This window comes from Stigmatopora argus, chromosome 8, assembly GCF_051989625.1.
Source record: "Stigmatopora argus isolate UIUO_Sarg chromosome 8, RoL_Sarg_1.0, whole genome shotgun sequence".
Lineage (NCBI taxonomy): Eukaryota > Metazoa > Chordata > Actinopteri > Syngnathiformes > Syngnathidae > Stigmatopora > Stigmatopora argus.
This window is the reverse complement of record NC_135394.1, coordinates 432,501-451,615: the sequence shown is the minus strand read 5'-3', so window position 1 is coordinate 451,615 and position 19,115 is coordinate 432,501. Positions and strand designations below refer to the sequence as shown.

General features: G+C 45.1%; 23 non-coding genes and 6 pseudogenes across 23 annotated transcripts; all 29 read right to left on the bottom strand.

Moving 5' to 3' along the window:
• Positions 1 to 6,532: 6,532 nt before the first annotated feature.
• LOC144080776 (5S ribosomal RNA) lies at positions 6,533 to 6,651 on the bottom strand (annotated as a pseudogene).
• A 316-nt stretch (positions 6,652 to 6,967) lies between these two features.
• Positions 6,968 to 7,086, bottom strand: LOC144080385 (5S ribosomal RNA). Its single transcript, XR_013302416.1, has one exon. It is a non-coding gene; the product is annotated as a 5S ribosomal RNA (ribosomal RNA).
• A 313-nt stretch (positions 7,087 to 7,399) lies between these two features.
• On the bottom strand, positions 7,400 to 7,517 carry LOC144080693 (5S ribosomal RNA; annotated as a pseudogene).
• Positions 7,518 to 7,833: 316 nt separating this feature from the next.
• Positions 7,834 to 7,952, bottom strand: LOC144079617 (5S ribosomal RNA). The gene has a single exon (XR_013301674.1). It is a non-coding gene; the product is annotated as a 5S ribosomal RNA (ribosomal RNA).
• Positions 7,953 to 8,268: 316 nt separating this feature from the next.
• On the bottom strand, positions 8,269 to 8,387 carry LOC144080047 (5S ribosomal RNA). The gene has a single exon (XR_013302089.1). It is a non-coding gene; the product is annotated as a 5S ribosomal RNA (ribosomal RNA).
• A 316-nt stretch (positions 8,388 to 8,703) lies between these two features.
• LOC144080054 (5S ribosomal RNA) lies at positions 8,704 to 8,822 on the bottom strand. Its single transcript, XR_013302095.1, has one exon. It is a non-coding gene; the product is annotated as a 5S ribosomal RNA (ribosomal RNA).
• Positions 8,823 to 9,138: 316 nt separating this feature from the next.
• On the bottom strand, positions 9,139 to 9,257 carry LOC144080768 (5S ribosomal RNA; annotated as a pseudogene).
• A 316-nt stretch (positions 9,258 to 9,573) lies between these two features.
• Positions 9,574 to 9,692, bottom strand: LOC144079988 (5S ribosomal RNA). The gene has a single exon (XR_013302032.1). It is a non-coding gene; the product is annotated as a 5S ribosomal RNA (ribosomal RNA).
• Positions 9,693 to 10,008: 316 nt separating this feature from the next.
• Positions 10,009 to 10,127, bottom strand: LOC144081198 (5S ribosomal RNA). Its single transcript, XR_013303029.1, has one exon. It is a non-coding gene; the product is annotated as a 5S ribosomal RNA (ribosomal RNA).
• Positions 10,128 to 10,443: 316 nt separating this feature from the next.
• LOC144080271 (5S ribosomal RNA) lies at positions 10,444 to 10,562 on the bottom strand. The gene has a single exon (XR_013302308.1). It is a non-coding gene; the product is annotated as a 5S ribosomal RNA (ribosomal RNA).
• Positions 10,563 to 10,875: 313 nt separating this feature from the next.
• LOC144080613 (5S ribosomal RNA) lies at positions 10,876 to 10,993 on the bottom strand. The gene has a single exon (XR_013302634.1). It is a non-coding gene; the product is annotated as a 5S ribosomal RNA (ribosomal RNA).
• Positions 10,994 to 11,309: 316 nt separating this feature from the next.
• LOC144079616 (5S ribosomal RNA) lies at positions 11,310 to 11,428 on the bottom strand. Its single transcript, XR_013301673.1, has one exon. It is a non-coding gene; the product is annotated as a 5S ribosomal RNA (ribosomal RNA).
• A 316-nt stretch (positions 11,429 to 11,744) lies between these two features.
• LOC144080046 (5S ribosomal RNA) lies at positions 11,745 to 11,863 on the bottom strand. The gene has a single exon (XR_013302088.1). It is a non-coding gene; the product is annotated as a 5S ribosomal RNA (ribosomal RNA).
• Positions 11,864 to 12,179: 316 nt separating this feature from the next.
• LOC144080053 (5S ribosomal RNA) lies at positions 12,180 to 12,298 on the bottom strand. Its single transcript, XR_013302094.1, has one exon. It is a non-coding gene; the product is annotated as a 5S ribosomal RNA (ribosomal RNA).
• A 316-nt stretch (positions 12,299 to 12,614) lies between these two features.
• On the bottom strand, positions 12,615 to 12,733 carry LOC144080767 (5S ribosomal RNA; annotated as a pseudogene).
• Positions 12,734 to 13,049: 316 nt separating this feature from the next.
• Positions 13,050 to 13,168, bottom strand: LOC144079987 (5S ribosomal RNA). Its single transcript, XR_013302031.1, has one exon. It is a non-coding gene; the product is annotated as a 5S ribosomal RNA (ribosomal RNA).
• Positions 13,169 to 13,484: 316 nt separating this feature from the next.
• On the bottom strand, positions 13,485 to 13,603 carry LOC144081196 (5S ribosomal RNA). The gene has a single exon (XR_013303027.1). It is a non-coding gene; the product is annotated as a 5S ribosomal RNA (ribosomal RNA).
• A 316-nt stretch (positions 13,604 to 13,919) lies between these two features.
• Positions 13,920 to 14,038, bottom strand: LOC144080270 (5S ribosomal RNA). Its single transcript, XR_013302307.1, has one exon. It is a non-coding gene; the product is annotated as a 5S ribosomal RNA (ribosomal RNA).
• A 316-nt stretch (positions 14,039 to 14,354) lies between these two features.
• On the bottom strand, positions 14,355 to 14,473 carry LOC144080739 (5S ribosomal RNA; annotated as a pseudogene).
• A 316-nt stretch (positions 14,474 to 14,789) lies between these two features.
• LOC144080473 (5S ribosomal RNA) lies at positions 14,790 to 14,908 on the bottom strand. Its single transcript, XR_013302502.1, has one exon. It is a non-coding gene; the product is annotated as a 5S ribosomal RNA (ribosomal RNA).
• Positions 14,909 to 15,224: 316 nt separating this feature from the next.
• On the bottom strand, positions 15,225 to 15,343 carry LOC144080222 (5S ribosomal RNA). The gene has a single exon (XR_013302260.1). It is a non-coding gene; the product is annotated as a 5S ribosomal RNA (ribosomal RNA).
• A 316-nt stretch (positions 15,344 to 15,659) lies between these two features.
• Positions 15,660 to 15,778, bottom strand: LOC144079855 (5S ribosomal RNA). The gene has a single exon (XR_013301905.1). It is a non-coding gene; the product is annotated as a 5S ribosomal RNA (ribosomal RNA).
• Positions 15,779 to 16,094: 316 nt separating this feature from the next.
• On the bottom strand, positions 16,095 to 16,213 carry LOC144080221 (5S ribosomal RNA). The gene has a single exon (XR_013302259.1). It is a non-coding gene; the product is annotated as a 5S ribosomal RNA (ribosomal RNA).
• Positions 16,214 to 16,529: 316 nt separating this feature from the next.
• LOC144080311 (5S ribosomal RNA) lies at positions 16,530 to 16,648 on the bottom strand. The gene has a single exon (XR_013302347.1). It is a non-coding gene; the product is annotated as a 5S ribosomal RNA (ribosomal RNA).
• Positions 16,649 to 16,964: 316 nt separating this feature from the next.
• Positions 16,965 to 17,083, bottom strand: LOC144080738 (5S ribosomal RNA; annotated as a pseudogene).
• Positions 17,084 to 17,399: 316 nt separating this feature from the next.
• LOC144080220 (5S ribosomal RNA) lies at positions 17,400 to 17,518 on the bottom strand. The gene has a single exon (XR_013302258.1). It is a non-coding gene; the product is annotated as a 5S ribosomal RNA (ribosomal RNA).
• Positions 17,519 to 17,834: 316 nt separating this feature from the next.
• Positions 17,835 to 17,953, bottom strand: LOC144080196 (5S ribosomal RNA). Its single transcript, XR_013302235.1, has one exon. It is a non-coding gene; the product is annotated as a 5S ribosomal RNA (ribosomal RNA).
• Positions 17,954 to 18,269: 316 nt separating this feature from the next.
• On the bottom strand, positions 18,270 to 18,388 carry LOC144079843 (5S ribosomal RNA). The gene has a single exon (XR_013301894.1). It is a non-coding gene; the product is annotated as a 5S ribosomal RNA (ribosomal RNA).
• A 316-nt stretch (positions 18,389 to 18,704) lies between these two features.
• LOC144080219 (5S ribosomal RNA) lies at positions 18,705 to 18,823 on the bottom strand. Its single transcript, XR_013302257.1, has one exon. It is a non-coding gene; the product is annotated as a 5S ribosomal RNA (ribosomal RNA).
• Between the last annotated feature and the right edge of the window lie 292 nt (positions 18,824 to 19,115).

The window sequence follows — 19,115 nt, the reverse complement described above, 5'->3', positions numbered from 1 at the left end:
CACCTCTTCGAGTAACTGTTCCATTTTGTTGACGATCTAGGAGCTCTGTTGACTGTACAGGAGTGAACTCTGAACTGGCACGTCTTTACTGTCCATCTGATGATCTCGTAGGCCTCAGATGACAAGTACTCAACCGCCAACTTCCAGTTCTTCTTAAACAGCAACACCTCCTCTCACTGCCATCGGCCTGGTTTGTGGGGGGATTTAGCTGGCTCAGAATTCAGTGAGCAGGTCTTGGACACTGGACATCTGAACAGCAATCCCAGCGGTGCCTCCAAAATGTTACACCCTGCATTCGATCTTGACACACAGGGGGAAATAATCAGAACAGTGAGATGTTGTTGTTAGTTCAATCCAACTTTTACTGTAATGATTCAGCACACCTCCCGTGCCTCAAGCTATTTGCTAAGACATCAATAATCGAATACCGATCTTCTTTAACATGCCCCACACTTGCCATGTGGATCAAAGGATCAACAATCGAACACCGATACACACATTCAATCCAAACCCGTTGTGCATTCTCAACATTCAATCATTAATAAATCAAACACTCTAGTATGTCACACTAATAGATCAAACACTCTAGTATGTCACACTATGCAAGTAGCACACATGGATAGTGAGGGGAATAGTCTAGTTTTGGACTCGCCAAGCTTACAAGGGACTAGTGTGAGTATGAGCCAAGAGGGAAGCGTTGAAGGAGGGGTGAGTGAACAACCAACCACTCCACTAACAAGCACCAATGTTGGCCAAGTAAGGCAGAGTTACGAGGTAAGACTTCCGATACAATACCCCCGTTGTCCGGTGTGTAGCAAGAAAGCAAGAGGGGTTGTTGCCTTGAGTAAGCACGTGGAGGGGTATCATGGTGGTAGTGTAGTGTTGTACTTGTGTAAGGAATGCGGTAAAAGTGATACTAACTGCCATGCCATTGCGTGTCACGTACCTAAATGTAAGGGGAAAACAGCTATCCAAGCTGTTCAAGGGGCGTTTAGTTGTGAGGTTTGTAATGTAAGGTTTGGAACTAAGGTGGGGGTATCGCAGCACATGAGGCATGCGCATGCTGCTGAGTGGAATAAGGAGAAGATAGGCAGGTAAGGGTCGCCCGACGTTGGTGGGCGCAATTCGAAGTTGTGGAGTGTAGGTGAATGTGAAAAACTTGCTAACCTAATGGTAGGGAAAGTTGAATGCCGTGGGACTTACAGGAAAGTTGCTGTTGAACTAGGGAGTGTGAAAACTACTGAGCAAGTTAGGACAAAGTGGCGCAACATAAGGGGGAGGGTAGGTGTGAAAAACCCTACTTCTCGAGTGGGCAATCTCAGCGGGGGAGTTCATTAGATCTCCCTACATTGCCTGTGGAATGCAAGGTCACGAGACAGGATGTGGGGGTTGATGTGTGGGGGGTTGCAAGATTTCACTGTGTGCAGGTACCAATAAGACGAAGGCAGTTGCTGGAATGGAAAAATACAACTGGGTGGAACCGCGAGGAGATTCTTCAAGAAAGAAAGACCAATGGCCAGGAGGCCTTTGTGTTGTGTCATTTGCATATTGTGGACTATAAACTAAGTTCCTGGGCGACTCGGAGGAAGAAGAACTACGACGACTGGGGGCAACATTCGTCTGCTTGGACGGACTGAGAGGGGCCTGAACCACAGACTTATGTCTTAGATTTGTGTGTTAGAAATAAATCCACCCGTGTGTGAAAATGTCGGCTTCCTAATATCTCTATATTGCAGAACGAGCGCGCAAATTGTTGGATGAGTGAAAGTCGGGTAAGGTCATAAATTGGAGTCAGGAGCCCCGCTTCACTGGGATGATTTGTGGGCTCAGCAGGGGTGCAATGAACCAAACACAAGATTAAAACGTCCCAGTCTTCAAGGCCAAATAGGAAAATAAATCCGATAGCGTCTCTGGTATTGTTCAGAGGGCCGGTCCAAATGTGCCGGCGGGCCGCATCCCAAAAAAAAAATAAAAAAATAAAAAAATAAAAAAAAAATAAAATAAAATAAAACGATAGCGTCTCTGGTATTGTTCAGAGGGCCGGTCCAAATGTGCCGGCGGGCCGTATCCGGCCCGCGGGCCGTAGTTTGGTGACCCCTGCTTTAAATGGTTAAAATGTGCAGAAAAGTGTTTCCAAAAGCGTAGTGATCGTTTTTAAACCATGAAATACAAATACTGGAGCTTTTCAGACATTAATATCGGGCACTGGGTGTGATTTTCCCGGGAGGAAGACAACCATTAACGTCGGCGCGACGACGACCATTCGCCAAAGGGCCAAAAAATCACTAAAATGGGTTAAAATCAGCACTTATGGATGAAATAGAATTACTGGAGCTTATCAGACATGACTACCGGGCTCTGGGGGTGATTTTCCCGGGGAAAAGACAGCGATAAAGGTCGGCGCGACGAAATACGACGACATACGACCATTCTCAAAAGTGCCTAAAATGAACTAAAATCAGCACTAGTTGATGAAATACAAATCCTGGAGCTTATCAGACATGACTACCGGGCTCTGGGGGTGATTTTCCCGGGGGGAAGACAGCCATAAACGTGGGCGCGACCAAATATGACGACGTGCGACCATTCTCAAAAGTGCCCAAATTAACTAAAATCAGCACTTGTTCATGAAATACAAATACTGGAGCTTATCAGACATGACTACCGGGCTCTGGGGGTGATTTTCCAGGGGGAAAGACAGCCATAAACGTCGGCGCGACCAAATACGACGACGTGCGACCATTCTCAAAAGTGCCAAAAATGAACTAAAATCAGCACTTATGGATGAAATAGAGTTACTGGAGCTTATCAGACATGACTACCAGGCTCTGGGGGTGATTTTCCTGGGGAAAAGACAGCCATAAACGTCGGCGCGACCAAATACGACGACATACGACCATTCTCAAAAGTGACAAAACTGAACTAAAATGGGTTTTAAATCAGCACTCATCGATGAAATACAAATATTATATCTTTAATACAAATACTACACCTTTTTAAACATTAAAACCCGGCCCAGGAGGGTGATTTCCCCGAAGAAATGACACTTTTGACCCGGCAATTTGACCCCAATTGCAGTACCAAAGTTTGTCCACAGTGTAGCAGAGTTCTGCGGGTTCCATAGCGGCCCAGTGCGTCAAATTCTGTATAAAAAGCAGGATAGTTCGGTTCTGGGGGGTTATTTTCCACGGAAAAAGTGCCTAAAATGTGGGTGCATGTATTATACACGATTTGGTGTCAAAATAAACGCTCCAGTTTACCCAGGAAGAGTGTCCCAAATGCGGGTTGACTGTAATAGACCAACGTGCATGTATAAAAAGCATGTCGACTTCGTTCTGGGGGCTTATTTTCACTCAGGAATAGTTTCTAAAATAAGGGGACCTTTATTAGAGTAGAGTGGGTGTGTAAAAAGCGTTTCTTTTCAGCCCAAAAGGTGTTTTTAAACGCTAAAAGTGCATAGGCTTACGGGAGCTTGAACGGTCGCAGTACTAAAGTTTGTCCACAGTGTGGCAGAGTTTTTCGGGTTCCATAGAGGCCCAGTGCGTCAAAGTTTGTATAAAAAGCAGGATATTTCGGTTCTGGGGGGTTATTTTCCCCGGAAAAAGTGCATAAATTCTGGGTGCATGTATTATTGACGATTTGGTATCAAAATAAATGCTCCAGGGAGGTTCTGGTGCCAAGTTTACCCAGGAAGAGTGTCCCAAATGCGGGTTGACTGTAATAGACCAACGTGCATGTATAAAAAGCATGTCGACTTCGTTCTGGGGGCTTATTTTCACTCGGGAATAGTTTCTAAAATAAGGGGACCTTTAATAGAGTAGAGTAGGTGTGTAAAAAGCGTTTCTTTTCAGCCCAAAAGGTGTTTTTAAACGCTAAAAGTGCATAGGCTTACGGGAGCTTGAATGGTCGCAGTACCAGAGTTTGTCCACAGTGTGGCAGAGTTCTGCGGATTCCATAGCGTCCCAGTGCGTACTGGTTTGTATAAAAAAGTATCCCAGTTCGGTTCTGGGGGGTTATTTTCCCCGGAAAAAGTGCCTAAAATGTGGGTGCATGTATTATTGATGATTTTGTGTAAAATTATTCTTCCAGGGAGGTTCTGGGGGGATGTTTAGACAGAAATAGTGCCCAAAACAGGGGTAAATTTCGTTTCAAAGAGTGGTTGCATTGGAACTGGGATTGTTCAGTTATGGTTGGTATTTCAAACTGGGAATGGTGTCTGATATGCGGGTAGATGTATTATTGACTGATTTGTATAAAATTAGTCTTCCAGTGAGGTTGTGAAGTAAAGTTTAGCCACAATCTGTGTGCATAATATGGGCACTTTTATGACAAAGAGTGCTTGTATTAGAACTGGTCCTGGGTGGTTCTGGTGTGTCCATTTACCCAGGAATGGTGTCTCATTTGTGGGTAGATTTATATTTGACCATTTTGTGTAAAATTAGTCTTCCAGGGAGGTTCTGGGGGGATGTTAGGCCAGAAATAGAGCCCAAATTGTGGTAAATTTCGTTAAAAAGAGTGGTTGTGTTGGAACTGGTCTTGGGTGGTTCTGGTCTGTATCTTAACCCAGAAATTGTGTCTCATATGTGGGTAGATGTATATTGACCATTTTCTATAAAATAATCTTCCAGGGAGGTTGTGAAGTAAAGTTATGCCACAATCTGTGTGTCATACTTGGGCACTTTTATGACAACGAGTGCTTGTATCGGAACTGGTCCTGAGCGGTTCTGGTTGGTCCATTTACCCAGGAATTGTGTCTCATTTGTGGGTAGATGTATAATTCACAATTTTGTATAAAATTAGTCTTCCAGGGAGGTTCTGGGGGGATGTTAGGCAAGAAATAGTGCCCAAAATGAGGGAAAATTCGTTAAAAAGAGTGGTTGTGTTGGAACTGGTCCTGGGTGGTTCTGGTTGGTCCATTTACCCAGAAATTTTGTCTCATATGTGGGTAGATGTTTATTGACCATTTTGTATAAAATAATCTTCCAGGGTGGTTGTGAAGTAAAGTTATGCCACAATCTGTGTACCTAATATGGGCACTTTTATGACAACGAGTGCTTGTATTGGAACTGGTCCTGGGTGGTTCTGGTTGGTGTATTTACCCAGAAATTGTGTCTCTTTTGTGGGTAGATGTATAATTCATCATTTTGTATAAAATTAGTCTTCCAGGGAGGTTCTGGGGGGATGTTAAGCCAGAATAAGTGCCCAAAATGGGGTAATTTTCGTTAAAAATAGTGGTTGCATTGGAACTGGTCTTGGGTGGTTCTGGTTGGTCCATTTACCCAGAAATTTTGTCTCATATGTGGGTAGATGTATATTGACCATTTTGTGTAAAATAATCTTCCAGGGTGGTTGTGAAGTAAAGTTATGCCACAATCAGTGTGCCTAATATGGGCACTTTTATGACAACGAGTGCTTGTATTGGAACTGGTCCTGAGCGGTTCTGGTTGGTCCATTTACCCAGGAATTGTGTCTCATTTGTGGGTAGATGTATAATTCATCATTTTGTGTAAAATTAGTCTTCCAGGGAGGTTCTGGGGGGATGTTAAGCCAGAAATAGTGCCCAAAATGGGGTAAATTTCGTTAAAAATAGTGGTTGCATTGGAACTGGTCCTGGGTGGTTCTGGTTGGTCCATTTACCCTGAAATTGTGTCTCATATGTGGGTAGATGTTTATTGACCATTTTGTATAAAATAATCTTCCAGGGTGGTTGTGAAGTAAAGTTATGCCACAATCTGTGTGCCTAATATGGGCACTTTTATGACAACGAGTGCTTGTGTTTGAACTGGTCCTGGGTGGTTCTGGTTGGTCCATTTACCCAGGAATTGTGTCTCATTTGTGGGTAGATGTATAATTCACAATTTTGTATAAAATTAGTCTTCCAGGGAGGTTCTGGAGGGATGTTAGGCCAGAATAAGTGCCCAAAATGGGGTAAATTTCGTTAAAAATAGTGCTTGCCTTGGAACTGGTCCTGGGTGGTTCTGGTTGGTCCATTTACCCTGAAATTTTGTCTCATATGTGGGTAGATGTATTTTGACCATTTTGTATAAAATAATCTTCCAGGGTGGTTGTGAAGTAAAGTTATGCCACAATCTGTGTGCCTAATATGGGCACTTTTATGACAAGCAGTCTCCCGCCCATGTACTAACCAGGCCCAACCCTGCTTAGCTTCCAAGATCAGACGAGATCGGGCGTTTTCAGGGTAGTATGGCCGTGAGCAACATTGTCGCTGAACAAATCCCCTTTGGAAATCCGAACGGTCCATAGTCTTGCATGTGGATCGTGTATTTGGATATTTGGATCCGGTGTGGAGGGTGAGTGGTGCTCTTTGGAGAACCCTTCGTTAAAGGAGTCGACTTTGTTGCCGCTTGCTCTTCTTTTGCTTTATTACTTCTACAACTACGGGAATGAAGATTATCAGAAGGAGAGCTTCAATAAAATGTTGTGAGATGTGCAGAGGAGGGAAGTCTTTCATGATTTAGGAGGTCAAAAGGAGATGAACATCCATGAAATGTCGAAAATGGTTTTGACAAGATGCTTACAGCACCTGGTATTCCCAAGCAGTCTCCCATGCAGGTACTAACCAGGCCCGACCCTAATAAGCTTCCGAGATCAGACGAGAACGGGTGTTTTCAGGGTAGTATGGCCGTGAGCAACATTGTAGCTGAATAAATCCCCTTTGGAAATCCGAACGGTCCATAGTCTTGCATGTGGATCGTGTATTTGGATATTTGGATCGGGTGTGGAGGGTGAGGGGTCCTCTTTGGAGAACCCTTCGTTAAAGGAGTCCACTTTGTTGCCGCTTGCTCTTCTTTTGCTTTATTATTTCTACAACTACGGGAATGAAGATTATCAGAAGGAGAGCTTCAATAAAATGTTGTGAGATGTGCAGAGGAGGGAAGTCTTTCATGATTTAGGAGGTCAAAAGGAGATGAACATCCATGAAATGTCGAAAAAGGTTTTGACAAGATGCTTACAGCACCTGGTATTCCCAAGCGGTCTCCCAACCAGGTACTAACCAGGCCCAAACCTGCTTAGCTTCCAAGATCAGACGAGATTGGGCGTTTTCAGGGAAGTATGGCCGTGAGCAACATTGTCGCTGAACAAATCCCCTTTGGAAATCCAAACGGTCCATAGTCTTGCATGTGGATCGTGTATTTGGATATTTGGATCCGGTGTGGAGGGTGAGGGGTCCTCTTTGGAGAACCCTTCGTTAAAGGAGTCGACTTTGTTGCCGCTTGCTCTTCTTTTGCTTTATTACTTCTACAACTACGGGAATGAAGATTATCAGAAGGAGAGCTTCAATAAAATGTGAGATGTGTAGAGTAGGGAATTCTTTCATGATTGAGGATGTCAAAAGGAGATGAACATCCATGAAATGTCGAAAATGGTTTTGACAAGATGCTTACAGCACCTGGTATTCCCAAGCAGTCTCCCATCCAGGTACTAACCAGGCCCAACCCTGCTTAGCTTCAGAGATCAGACGAGAACGGTGTTTTCAGGGTAGTATGGCCGTGAGCAATATTGTAGCTGAATAAATCCCCTTTGGAAAGCCGAACGGTCCATAGTCTTGCATGTGGATCGTGTATTTGGATATTTGGATCGGGTGTGGAGGGTGAGGGGTCCTCTTTGGAGAACCCTTCGTTAAAGGAGTCGACTTTGTTGCCGCTTGCTCTTCTTTTGCTTTATTATTTCTACAACTACGGGAATGAAGATTATCAGAAGGAGAGCTTCAATAAAATGTTGTGAGATGTGCAGAGGAGGGAAGTCTTTCATGATTTAGGAGGTCAAAAGGAGATGAACATCCATGAAATGTCGAAAATGGTTTTGACAAGATGCTTACAGCACCTGGTATTCCCAAGCGGTCTCCCACCCAGGTACTAACCAGGCCCAACCCTGCTTAGCTTCCAAGATCAGACGAGATCGGGCGTTTTCAGGGTAGTATGGCCGTGAGCGACATTGTCGCTGAACAAATCCCTTTTGGAAATCCGAACGGTCCGTAGTCTTGCATGTGGATCGTGTATTTGGATATTTGGATCCGGTGTGGAGGGTGAGTGGTCCTCTTTGGAGAACCCTTCGTTAAAGGAGTCGACTTTGTTGCCGCTTGCTCTTCTTTTGCTTTATTACTTCTACAACTACGGGAATGAAGATTATCAGAAGGAGAGCTTCAATAAAATGTTGTGAGATGTGCAGAGTAGGGAAGTCTTTCATGATTTAGGAGGTCAAAAGGAGATGAACATCCATGAAATGTCGAAAATGGTTTTGACAAGATGCTTACAGCACCTGGTATTCCCAAGCGGTCTCCCATTCAGGTACTAACCAGGCCCATCCCTGCTTAGCTTCCAAGATCAGACGAGATTGGGCGTTTTCAGGGTAGTATGGCCATGAGCAACATTGTCGCTGAACAAATCCCCTTTGGAAAGCCGAACGGTCCATAGTCTTGCATGTGGATCGTGTATTTGGATATTTGGATCCGGTGTGGAGGGTGAGTGGTCCTCTTTGGAGAACCCTTCGTTAAAGGAGTCGACTTTGTTACCGCTTGCTCTTCTTTTGCTTTATTACTTCTACAACTACGGGAATGAAGATTATCAGAAGGAGAGCTTCAATAAAATGTTGTGAGATGTGCAGAGGAGGGAAGTCTTTCATGATTTAGGAGGTCAAAAGGAGATGAACATCCATGAAATGTCGAAAATGGTTTTGACATGATGCTTACAGCACCTGGTATTCCCAAGCGGTCTCCCATCCAGGTACTAACCAGGCCCAATCCTGCTTAGCTTCCAAGATCTGACGAGATCGGGCGTTTTCAGGGTAGTATGGCCGTGAGCAACATTGTCGCTGAACAAATCCCCTTTGGAAATCCGAACGGTCCATAGTCTTGCATGTGGATCGTGTATTTGGATATTTGGATCCGGTGTGGAGGGTGAGTGGTGCTCTTTGGAGAACCCTTCGTTAAAGGAGTCGACTTTGTTGCCGCTTGCTCTTCTTTTGCTTTATTACTTCTACAACTACGGGAATGAAGATTATCAGAAGGAGAGCTTCAATAAAATGTTGTGAGATGTGCAGAGGAGGGAAGTCTTTCATGATTTAGGAGGTCAAAAGGAGATGAACATCCATGAAATGTCGAAAATGGTTTTGACAAGATGCTTACAGCACCTGGTATTTCCAAGCGGCCTCCCATCCAGGTACTAACCAGGCCGAACGCTGCTTAGCTTCCGAGATCAGACGAGATTGGGCGTTTTCAGGGTAGTATGGCCGTGAGCAACATTGTCGCTGAACAAATCCCCTTTGGAAATCCGTACGGTCCATAGTCTTGCATGTGGATCGTGTATTTGGATATTTCGATCCGGTGTGGAGGGTGAGGGGTCCTCTTTGGAGAACCCTTCGTTAAAGGAGTCGACTTTGTTGCCACTTGCTCTTCTTTTGCTTTATTACTTCTACAACTACGGGAATGAAGATTATCAGAAGGAGAGCTTCAATAAAATGTTGTGAGATGTGCAGAGGAGGGAAGTCTTTCATGATTTAGGAGGTCAAAAGGAGATGAACATCCATGAAATGTCGAAAATGGTTTTGACAAGATGCTTACAGCACCTGGTATTCCCAAGGGGTCTCCCATCCAGGTACTAACCAGACCCAACCCTGCTTAGCTTCCAAGATCAGACGAGATCGGGCGTTTTCAGGGTAGTATGGCCGTGAGCAACATTGTCGCTGAACAAATCCCCTTTGGAAATCCGAACGGTCCATAGTCTTGCATGTGGATCGTGTATTTGGATATTTGGATCCGGTGTGGAGGGTGAGGGGTCCTCTTTGGAGAACCCTTCGTTAAAGGAGTCGACTTTGTTGCCGCTTGCTCTTCTTTTGCTTTATTACTTCTACAACTACGGGAATGAAGATTATCAGAAGGAGAGCTTCAATAAAATGTTGTGAGATGTGCAGAGGAGGGAAGTCTTTCATGATTTAGGAGGTCAAAAGGAGATGAACATCCATGAAATGTCGAAAATGGTTTTGACAAGATGCTTACAGCACCTGGTATTCCCAAGCGGTCTCCCATCCAGGTACTAACCAGGCCGAACCCTGCTTAGCTTCCGAGATCAGACGAGATCGGGCGTTTTCAGGGTAGTATGGCCGTGAGCAACATTGTTGCTGAACAAATCCCCTTTGGAAATCCGAACGGTCCATAGTCTTGCATGTGGATCGTGTATTTGGATATTTGGATCGGGTGTGGAGGGTGAGGGGTCCTCTTTGGAGAACCCTTCGTTAAAGGAGTCGACTTTGTTGCCGCTTGCTCTTCTTTTGCTTTATTACTTCTACAACTACGGGAATGAAGATTATCAGAAGGAGAGCTTCAATAAAATGTTGTGAGATGTGCAGAGGAGGGAAGTCTTTCATGATTTAGGAGGTCAAAAGGAGATGAACATCCATGAAATGTCGAAAATGGTTTTGACAAGATGCTTACAGCACCTGGTATTCCCAAGCAGTCTCCCATCCAGGTACTAACCAGGCACAACCCTGCTTAGCTTCCGAGATCAGACGAGATCGGGCGTTTTCAGGGTAGTATGGCCGTGAGCAACATTGTCGCTGAACAAATCCCCTTTGGAAATCCAAACGGTCCATAGTCTTGCATGTGGATCGTGTATTTGGATATTTGGATCCGGTGTGGAGGGTGAGGGGTCCTCTTTGGAGAACCCTTCGTTAAAGGAGTCGACTTTGTTGCCGCTTGCTCTTCTTTTGCTTTATTACTTCTACAACTACGGGAATGAAGATTATCAGAAGGAGAGCTTCAATAAAATGTGAGATGTGTAGAGTAGGGAATTCTTTCATGATTGAGGATGTCAAAAGGAGATGAACATCCATGAAATGTCGAAAATGGTTTTGACAAGATGCTTACAGCACCTGGTATTCCCAAGCGGTCTCCCATCCAGGTACTAACCAGGCCCAACCCTGCTTAGCTTCAGAGATCAGACGAGAACGGTGTTTTCAGGGTAGTATGGCCGTGAGCAATATTGTAGCTGAATAAATCCCCTTTGGAAAGCCGAACGGTCCATAGTCTTGCATGTGGATCGTGTATTTGGATATTTGGATCGGGTGTGGAGGGTGAGGGGTCCTCTTTGGAGAACCCTTCGTTAAAGGAGTCGACTTTGTTGCCGCTTGCTCTTCTTTTGCTTTATTATTTCTACAACTACGGGAATGAAGATTATCAGAAGGAGAGCTTCAATAAAATGTTGTGAGATGTGCAGAGGAGGGAAGTCTTTCATGATTTAGGAGGTCAAAAGGAGATGAACATCCATGAAATGTCGAAAATGGTTTTGACAAGATGCTTACAGCACCTGGTATTCCCAAGCGGTCTCCCACCCAGGTACTAACCAGGCCCAACCCTGCTTAGCTTCCAAGATCAGACGAGATCGGGCGTTTTCAGGGTAGTATGGCCGTGAGCGACATTGTCGCTGAACAAATCCCTTTTGGAAATCCGAACGGTCCGTAGTCTTGCATGTGGATCGTGTATTTGGATATTTGGATCCGGTGTGGAGGGTGAGTGGTCCTCTTTGGAGAACCCTTCGTTAAAGGAGTCGACTTTGTTGCCGCTTGCTCTTCTTTTGCTTTATTACTTCTACAACTACGGGAATGAAGATTATCAGAAGGAGAGCTTCAATAAAATGTTGTGAGATGTGCAGAGTAGGGAAGTCTTTCATGATTTAGGAGGTCAAAAGGAGATGAACATCCATGAAATGTCGAAAATGGTTTTGACAAGATGCTTACAGCACCTGGTATTCCCAAGCGGTCTCCCATTCAGGTACTAACCAGGCCCATCCCTGCTTAGCTTCCAAGATCAGACGAGATTGGGCGTTTTCAGGGTAGTATGGCCATGAGCAACATTGTTGCTGAACAAATCCCCTTTGGAAAGCCGAACGGTCCATAGTCTTGCATGTGGATCGTGTATTTGGATATTTGGATCCGGTGTGGAGGGTGAGTGGTCCTCTTTGGAGAACCCTTCGTTAAAGGAGTCGACTTTGTTACCGCTTGCTCTTCTTTTGCTTTATTACTTCTACAACTACGGGAATGAAGATTATCAGAAGGAGAGCTTCAATAAAATGTTGTGAGATGTGCAGAGGAGGGAAGTCTTTCATGATTTAGGAGGTCAAAAGGAGATGAACATCCATGAAATGTCGAAAATGGTTTTGACATGATGCTTACAGCACCTGGTATTCCCAAGCGGTCTCCCATCCAGGTACTAACCAGGCCCAATCCTGCTTAGCTTCCAAGATCTGACGAGATCGGGCGTTTTCAGGGTAGTATGGCCGTGAGCAACATTGTCGCTGAACAAATCCCCTTTGGAAATCCGAACGGTCCATAGTCTTGCATGTGGATCGTGTATTTGGATATTTGGATCCGGTGTGGAGGGTGAGTGGTGCTCTTTGGAGAACCCTTCGTTAAAGGAGTCGACTTTGTTGCCGCTTGCTCTTCTTTTGCTTTATTACTTCTACAACTACGGGAATGAAGATTATCAGAAGGAGAGCTTCAATAAAATGTTGTGAGATGTGCAGAGGAGGGAAGTCTTTCATGATTTAGGAGGTCAAAAGGAGATGAACATCCATGAAATGTCGAAAATGGTTTTGACAAGATGCTTACAGCACCTGGTATTTCCAAGCGGCCTCCCATCCAGGTACTAACCAGGCCGAACGCTGCTTAGCTTCCGAGATCAGACGAGATTGGGCGTTTTCAGGGTAGTATGGCCGTGAGCAACATTGTCGCTGAACAAATCCCCTTTGGAAATCCGTACGGTCCATAGTCTTGCATGTGGATCGTGTATTTGGATATTTCGATCCGGTGTGGAGGGTGAGGGGTCCTCTTTGGAGAACCCTTCGTTAAAGGAGTCGACTTTGTTGCCACTTGCTCTTCTTTTGCTTTATTACTTCTACAACTACGGGAATGAAGATTATCAGAAGGAGAGCTTCAATAAAATGTTGTGAGATGTGCAGAGGAGGGAAGTCTTTCATGATTTAGGAGGTCAAAAGGAGATGAACATCCATGAAATGTCGAAAATGGTTTTGACAAGATGCTTACAGCACCTGGTATTCCCAAGGGGTCTCCCATCCAGGTACTAACCAGACCCAACCCTGCTTAGCTTCCAAGATCAGACGAGATCGGGCGTTTTCAGGGTAGTATGGCCGTGAGCAACATTGTCGCTGAACAAATCCCCTTTGGAAATCCGAACGGTCCATAGTCTTGCATGTGGATCGTGTATTTGGATATTTGGATCCGGTGTGGAGGGTGAGGGGTCCTCTTTGGAGAACCCTTCGTTAAAGGAGTCGACTTTGTTGCCGCTTGCTCTTCTTTTGCTTTATTACTTCTACAACTACGGGAATGAAGATTATCAGAAGGAGAGCTTCAATAAAATGTTGTGAGATGTGCAGAGGAGGGAAGTCTTTCATGATTTAGGAGGTCAAAAGGAGATGAACATCCATGAAATGTCGAAAATGGTTTTGACAAGATGCTTACAGCACCTGGTATTCCCAAGCGGTCTCCCATCCAGGTACTAACCAGGCCGAACCCTGCTTAGCTTCCGAGATCAGACGAGATCGGGCGTTTTCAGGGTAGTATGGCCGTGAGCAACATTGTTGCTGAACAAATCCCCTTTGGAAATCCGAACGGTCCATAGTCTTGCATGTGGATCGTGTATTTGGATATTTGGATCGGGTGTGGAGGGTGAGGGGTCCTCTTTGGAGAACCCTTCGTTAAAGGAGTCGACTTTGTTGCCGCTTGCTCTTCTTTTGCTTTATTACTTCTACAACTACGGGAATGAAGATTATCAGAAGGAGAGCTTCAATAAAATGTTGTGAGATGTGCAGAGGAGGGAAGTCTTTCATGATTTAGGAGGTCAAAAGGAGATGAACATCCATGAAATGTCGAAAATGGTTTTGACAAGATGCTTACAGCACCTGGTATTCCCAAGCAGTCTCCCATCCAGGTACTAACCAGGCACAACCCTGCTTAGCTTCCGAGATCAGACGAGATCGGGCGTTTTCAGGGTAGTATGGCCGTGAGCAACATTGTCGCTGAACAAATCCCCTTTGGAAATCCGTACGGTCCATAGTCTTGCATGTGGATCGTGTATTTGGATATTTCGATCCGGTGTGGAGGGTGAGGGGTCCTCTTTGGAGAACCCTTCGTTAAAGGAGTCGACTTTGTTGCCGCTTGCTCTTCTTTTGCTTTATTACTTCTACAACTACGGGAATGAAGATTATCAGAAGGAGAGCTTCAATAAAATGTTGTGAGATGTGCAGAGGAGGGAAGTCTTTCATGATTTAGGAGGTCAAAAGGAGATGAACATCCATGAAATGTCGAAAATGGTTTTGACAAGATGCTTACAGCACCTGGTATTTCCAAGCGGTCTCTCATCCGGGTACTAACCAGGCCGAACGCTGCTTAGCTTCCGAGATCAGACGAGATCGGGCGTTTTCAGGGTAGTATGGCCGTGAGCAACATTGTCGCTGAACAAATCCCCTTTGGAAATCTGAACGGTCCATAGTCTTGCATGTGGATCGTGTATTTGGATATTTGGATCGGGTGTGGAGGGTGAGGGGTCCTCTTTGGAGAACCCTTCGTTAAAGGAGTCGACTTTGTTGCCGCTTGCTCTTCTTTTGCTTTATTACTTCTACAACTACGGGAATGAAGATTATCAGAAGGAGAGCTTCAATAAAATGTTGTGAGATGTGCAGAGGAGGGAAGTCTTTCATGATTTAGGAGGTCAAAAGGAGATGAACATCCATGAAATGTCGAAAATGGTTTTGACAAGATGCTTACAGCACCTGGTATTCCAAAGCGGTCTCCCAGCCAGGTACTAACCAGGCACAACCCTGCTTAGCTTCCGAGATCAGACGAGATCGGGCGTTTTCAGGGTAGTATGGCCGTGAGCAACATTGTCGCTGAACAAATCCCCTTTGGAAATCCAAACGGTTTATAGTCTTGCATGTGGATCGTGTATTTGGATATTTGGATCCGGTGTGGAGGGTGAGGGGTCCTCTTTGGAGAACCCTTCGTTAAAGGAGTCGACTTTGTTGCCGCTTGCTCTTCTTTTGCTTTATTACTTCTACAACTACGGGAATGAAGATTATCAGAAGGAGAGCTTCAATAAAATGTTGTGAGATGTGCAGAGGAGGGAAGTCTTTCATGATTTAGGAGGTCAAAAGGAGATGAACATCCATGAAATGTCGAAAATGGTTTTGACAAGATGCTTACAGCACCTGGTATTCCAAAGCGGTCTCCCATCCAGGTACTAACCAGGCCCAACCCTGCTCAGCTTCCGAGATCAGACGAGATCGGGCGTTTTCAGGGTAGTATGGCTGTGAGCAACATTGTCGCTGAACAAATCCCCTTCGGAAATCCGAATGGTCCATAGTCTTGCATGTGGATCGTGTATTTGGATATTTGGATCCGGTGTGGAGGGTGAGGGGTCCTCTTTGGAGAACCCTTCGTTAAAGGAGTCGACTTTGTTGCCGCTTGCTCTTCTTTTGCTTTATTACTTCTACAACTACGGGAATGAAGATTATCAGAAGGAGAGCTTCAATAAAATGTTGTGAGATGTGCAGAGGAGGGAAGTCTTTCATGATTTAGGAGGTCAAAAGGAGATGAACATCCATGAAATGTCGAAAATGGTTTTGACAAGATGCTTACAGCACCTGGTATTCTTAAGCGGTCTCCCATCCAGGTACTAACCAGGCCCAACCCTGCTTAGCTTCCGAGATCAGACGAGATCGGGCGTTTTCAGGGTAGTATGGCCGTGAGCAACATTGTCGCTGAACAAATCCCCTTTGGAAATCCGAACGGTCCATAGTCTTGCATGTGGATCGTGTATTTGGATATTTGGATCGGGTGTGGAGGGTGAGGGGTCCTCTTTGGAGAACCCTTCGTTAAAGGAGTCGACTTTGTTGCCGCTTGCTCTTCTTTTGCTTTATTACTTCTACAACTACGGGAATGAAGATTATCAGAAGGAGAGCTTCAATAAAATGTTGTGAGATGTGCAGAGGAGGGAAGTCTTTCATGATTTAGGAGGTCAAAAGGAGATGAACATCCATGAAATGTCGAAAATGGTTTTGACAAGATGCTTACAGCACCTGGTATTCCAAAGCGGTCTCCCATCCAGGTACTAACCAGGCCCAACCCTGCTCAGCTTCCGAGATCAGACGAGATCGGGCGTTTTCAGGGTAGTATGGCTGTGAGCAACATTGTCGCTGAACAAATCCCCTTCGGAAATCCGAACGGTCCATAGTATTGCATGTGGATCGTGTATTTGGATATTTGGATCCGGTGTGGAGGGTGAGGGGTCCTCTTTGGAGAACCCTTCGTTAAAGGAGTCGACTTTGTTGCCGCTTGCTCTTCTTTTGCTTTATTACTTCTACAACTACGGGAATGAAGATTATCAGAAGGAGAGCTTCAATAAAATGTTGTGAGATGTGCAGAGGAGGGAAGTCTTTCATGATTTAGGAGGTCAAAAGGAGATGAACATCCATGAAATGTCGAAAATGGTTTTGACAAGATGCTTACAGCACCTGGTATTCCCAAGCGGTCTCCCATCCAGGTACTAACCAGGCACAACCCTGCTTAGCTTCCAAGATCAGACGAGATCGGGCGTTTTCAGGGTAGTATGGCCGTGAGCAACATTGTCGCTAAACAAATCCCCTTTGGAAATCCGAACGGTTTATAGTCTTGCATGTGGATCGTGTATTTGGATATTTGGATCCGGTGTGGAGGGTGAGTGGTCCTCTTTGGAGAACCCTTCGTTAAAGGAGTCGACTTTGTTGCCGCTTGCTCTTCTTCTGCTTTATTACTTCTACAACTACTGGAATGAAGATTATCAGAAGGAGAGCTTCAATAAAATGTTGTGAGATGTGCAGAGGAGGGAAGTCTTTCATGATTTAGGAGGTCAAAAGGAGATGAACATCCATGAAATGTCGAAAATGGTTTTGACAAGATGCTTACAGCACCTGGTATTTCCAAGCGGTCTCTCATCCGGGTACTAACCAGGCCGAACGCTGCTTAGCTTCCGAGATCAGACGAGATCGGGCGTTTTCAGGGTAGTATGGCCGTGAGCAACATTGTCGCTGAACAAATCCCCTTTGGAAATCTGAACGGTCCATAGTCTTGCATGTGGATCGTGTATTTGGATATTTGGATCGGGTGTGGAGGGTGAGGGGTCCTCTTTGGAGAACCCTTCGTTAAAGGAGTCGACTTTGTTGCCGCTTGCTCTTCTTTTGCTTTATTACTTCTACAACTACGGGAATGAAGATTATCAGAAGGAGAGCTTCAATAAAATGTTGTGAGATGTGCAGAGGAGGGAAGTCTTTCATGATTTAGGAGGTCAAAAGGAGATGAACATCCATGAAATGTCGAAAATGGTTTTGACAAGATGCTTACAGCACCTGGTATTCCAAAGCGGTCTCCCATCCAGGTACTAACCAGGCCCAACCCTGCTCAGCTTCCGAGATCAGACGAGATCGGGCGTTTTCAGGGTAGTATGGCTGTGAGCAACATTGTCGCTGAACAAATCCCCTTCGGAAATCCGAACGGTCCATAGTCTTGCATGTGGATCGTGTATTTGGATATTTGGATCCGGTGTGGAGGGTGAGGGGTCCTCTTTGGAGAACCCTTCGTTAAAGGAGTCGACTTTGTTGCCGCTTGCTCTTCTTTTGCTTTATTACTTCTACAACTACGGGAATGAAGATTATCAGAAGGAGAGCTTCAATAAAATGTTGTGAGATGTGCAGAGGAGGGAAGTCTTTCATGATTTAGGAGGTCAAAAGGAGATGAACATCCATGAAATGTCGAAAATGGTTTTGACAAGATGCTTACAGCACCTGGTATTCTTAAGCGGTCTCCCATCCAGGTACTAACCAGGCCCAACCCTGCTTAGCTTCCGAGATCAGACGAGATCGGGCGTTTTCAGGGTAGAATGGCCGTGAGCAACATTGTCGCTGAACAAATCCCCTTTGGAAATCCGAACGGTCCATAGTCTTGCATGTGGATCGTGTATTTGGATATTTGGATCGGGTGTGGAGGGTGAGGGGTCCTCTTTGGAGAACCCTTCGTTAAAGGAGTCGACTTTGTTGCCGCTTGCTCTTCTTTTGCTTTATTACTTCTACAACTACGGGAATGAAGATTATCAGAAGGAGAGCTTCAATAAAATGTTGTGAGATGTGCAGAGGAGGGAAGTCTTTCATGATTTAGGAGGTCAAAAGGAGATGAACATCCATGAAATGTCGAAAATGGTTTTGACAAGATGCTTACAGCACCTGGTATTCCCAAGCGGTCTCCCATCCAGGTACTAACCAGGCACAACCCTGCTTAGCTTCCGAGATCAGACGAGATCGGGCGTTTTCAGGGTAGTATGGCCGTGAGCAACATTGTCGCTGAACAAATCCCCTTTGGAAATCCAAACGGTTTATAGTCTTGCATGTGGATCGTGTATTTGGATATTTGGATCCGGTGTGGAGGGTGAGGGGTCCTCTTTGGAGAACCCTTCGTTAAAGGAGTCGACTTTGTTGCCGCTTGCTCTTCTTTTGCTTTATTACTTCTACAACTACGGGAATGAAGATTATCAGAAGGAGAGCTTCAATAAAATGTTGTGAGATGTGCAGAGGAGGGAAGTCTTTCATGATTTAGGAGGTCAAAAGGAGATGAACATCCATGAAATGTCGAAAATGGTTTTGACAAGATGCTTACAGCACCTGGTATTCCAAAGCGGTCTCCCATCCAGGTACTAACCAGGCCCAACCCTGCTCAGCTTCCGAGATCAGACGAGATCGGGCGTTTTCAGGGTAGTATGGCTGTGAGCAACATTGTCGCTGAACAAATCCCCTTCGGAAATCCGAACGGTCCATAGTCTTGCATGTGGATCGTGTATTTGGATATTTGGATCCGGTGTGGAGGGTGAGGGGTCCTCTTTGGAGAACCCTTCGTTAAAGGAGTCGACTTTGTTGCCGCTTGCTCTTCTTTTGCTTTATTACTTCTACAACTACGGGAATGAAGATTATCAGAAGGAGAGCTTCAATAAAATGTTGTGAGATGTGCAGAGGAGGGAAGTCTTTCATGATTTAGGAGGTCAAAAGGAGATGAACATCCATGAA